Below are 3275 nucleotides of genomic sequence, written 5' to 3'. Positions count from 1 at the left end.
GGAGCAGGGAGGCTCCAGGCACCAGAAGGCCAAGCACATGCCTCGGGCGGCAAGCCACGGGGGGCGTTCTGCCAGTCTCTGCAAGGGTGGCAGGCAGGTTGCCTTCGGTGGCATGCCTGCGGAGGGTCCCCTGGTCCCACGGCTTTGGCAGACCTCCCGCAGGCACGCCGCCGAATCCGTGGGACTGGGGACCTCCCGCTGACAAGCTGCCGAAGGCAGCCTTCCTGCCATGCTTTCCAAAATACCTAGAGCTGCCCCTGTTCAGGAGCAGTGGATCCAGGATGGAACGGTTTAATTACCCCCATCAGCAGGTGCAGAATGGTACTAGTGGAGGGTGCTTTTGGCCATTTGAAAGGAAGATGGTGCTTGTAGCGAAGCAGACTCACCCCTGCGGCACCTCCTGCTGGTTATCTGTGGGAATTAGCTCATCCCAACTCCAGAGTGCCTGCTGCAGGCTGGTGATCCGCCTTACCTCACTCTGGCCCCCATGTCCCTCCCAGGACCTGGTGCCCCCTTATCTGAGGTGCTGCCCCCTGGCAGTAACCCCACAGTTCTGGGTCTCCCCCTCCCAGGGAACTCCCATCCGCTATCCTCACTTTGCTTCAGTCTTGGTTACTGTCAGTCATCACTTAGCCCTTGTTCACTGGGGCAGACTGCTGTGTATCAGCCACTCATCACAGGCAAAGGGGTTTGGACCTGCTGCTTCTGCCTACCTGTGGACTCCCCTCTGCAAACCCCAGTACCCAGTTACCCTTACCCTAGGCCTTCAGTGGGGGGGCGGTTTCCAGGCCAGAGCTCCCCAGCTCCTCTTGCCTTCCCCCAACCCTGCTCCACTCAGGTACCCTGTCACTAGCTCCCTACAGCCAGCCCCATCTCCTTCTACAGCTAGAGAGCAACTCTATGTGTCTACCCCTGGCTTCCCTGCCTTTATAGGGCCAGCTGAGTCTGTTTGGGGCGTTGCCTCAGCTGCAGCCACTTCCCCCAATCAGCTCAGCCTAAGGATCCCCATCCTAGCCTCTCCAAGGGCTAGTTTTTAACCCCTTTCAGGCCAGGAGTGGGTGACCACCCCACTACAGTGCTGTTTATGGACCACGTTGAAAGCAGCAGAGAGAAACCCCACAAAGGTTACAGCAGTGTGTTGGTTTTTGCACCGTGTTTGAGAGTAAGGGAGAAAGCCTTAGTGAGGGTGGGGGAAGATGGGGCACAGAAACTTGCTCAGTGGTTCGAGCAGCCAGCAAGATATCCACTGCATAGTGCAACCAGCTGGGGCAGTATTATCATGGGAAGCCTATTGCTCTTGTTTTGAGTCTAGGGCTGAAATGGTGCCACTGCACATCCAGGTATTATCCTCTGGGAGTTGGGTTATGGGGAAGGGTTTTTTGCATCTTTGGGTGTTGTTTATGGGTGGTGGACGTGTGATTTTGTAGCAGGCCCTAGTGTACATGCGTTTGCATATTTCACAAGAGTTTTCATTATTCAAATTGGGTCTTGAGGCAGCAGCTGTGCCATGCTGGTACTCATCATTTCGAGCTGGCAAAGAGCCTCGGGGGCATTCACTGGCCAGGACAGCAGAGGGAAGGCAAAAAGAAACGGGTACATGGGAATATGCCTCCAAATGGTCAGTCCTCAGTGCTTTAGCACTTGGTGCTTTTGTGCAGCTGGTGCAGCAGGCATTCTGGAAAGAGGGAAAACAGACAACATGGGCTGAGGGAGGGACGCTGAGGATGTCAGACTTAGAAAGGCTTCTAGCCTACAATGGCTGCGGCCAGGATGCACCCCGCTAGCACACAAGCTAGTGCTGCAGTATAGCATTAAAACAGTAAACTGAAACAAACAGTAAATCGTTAACAAAGTAGTGGGAAAATGAACACGCCGAGGTTCCCTCCATAGGATCGGCCTGCTCAGTCCTGGTCTCAGATCGTGCCTGGGAATCAGGCTTTATTGCTGCAAGGCAGGAATCAAATTCACTTTCTATCTGGCCAGCATCTGGGTCCTGAGTCCCCAAGTGATCCTGGCTTTCAGGGGAGATCTCTGCACTGGCCTCCTCATGCTCATCCTCTGGTCATCCTCCACGGGGAAGAGTGGAGAAGGGAGCCAGCAGGCTCCACAAACTCCCATGAAGCCTGGTCATGTCATTATGCAAAATCCTATTGAGCTCAATACAGTAGATGGGTTACATGTCTTCACACAAAGCACAGTCCATCTGTGGAACTCCTTGCCAGGAGATGATGTGAAGGCCAAAATTACAACAGACTTCAAAAAAGAACTAGATAAGTTCCTGGAGGATAGGTCCATCAATGGCTGATAGACAGAGATGTAACCCCATGCTCTGAGTGACCCTAGCCTCTGTTTGCCAGAAACTGAGAGCTGACAACAAGGATGTATTACTCGATGATTGCCTGTTCTGTTCATTCCCTCTGAAGCACCTGGCATTGGCTAGATGGATCATTGGTCTGACCCAGTATGGCCGTTCTTATGCCTCCATTTCCCCATGTGTAAAATGGGGATAATGATATTGACCTACTTTCTAAAGTGCTTTGAAATCTACAGATGAAAAGTGCTATGTAAGAGTTAGGGATTAATATAATATTCTTACACTAAAAGGCAGACACCCTGAATTCCTATTTTAAAAAGAGAAATATAATGAGGACTTTAGTGTAGACCTTGCCCTCTTAAAGAAAAAGCTTTGATTAAAAAGGCAAATAGGAGGATGCCTGACATACAAATTATTAGTCTCCTCAACATTAGCAGCAGGGCTCAGTAGTTTCTGTTCCCAGTCCTATGCTCTGACCACTAGACCACACTGTCTCTCTCCCACTATAATGTGCTTGGCATCAGTTGCTTTTACAAAAACAGCTGTGATTGGCTTGTAAAGCACCAGATCAACTTGTGCCAAGGGATGTCCACATCTTGCTGAGTGGGGGCTGAAATATAATGGGTTGCAAATCTGGATCAGAGGGAAATCGTATCCAGCCCAGAGGTTACTGGTTTCTTTATCACCCCTTGGAAAACCTGGGTTCAGTTCATGGATTTTGTTTCTCACTTGGTGGGCTGCTGGGCGCAGTGAGTTATGGAGGCAGAATCTCACTCGGCTGAGCACATCACACTAATACCTATAACTGCAGAGACTTGCTGGTCCCAGCCTGGATCCACACTGGGAGGCTCTGAGAGGCGTTTGGCCCTCAGGTGGGGGCAGGTCCCAATGATGTGACCCCCTTGAAGTTATAGAGGGAATGGAGGACCCCAAAAATTCAGAAAGGAAGCTGGAGTCCATG

The sequence above is a fragment of the Chelonoidis abingdonii genome, chromosome 1 (assembly GCF_003597395.2).
Source record: "Chelonoidis abingdonii isolate Lonesome George chromosome 1, CheloAbing_2.0, whole genome shotgun sequence".
In the NCBI taxonomy this organism is placed as follows: domain Eukaryota; kingdom Metazoa; phylum Chordata; order Testudines; family Testudinidae; genus Chelonoidis; species Chelonoidis abingdonii.
Note: the sequence above shows the minus strand (reverse complement) of the source record.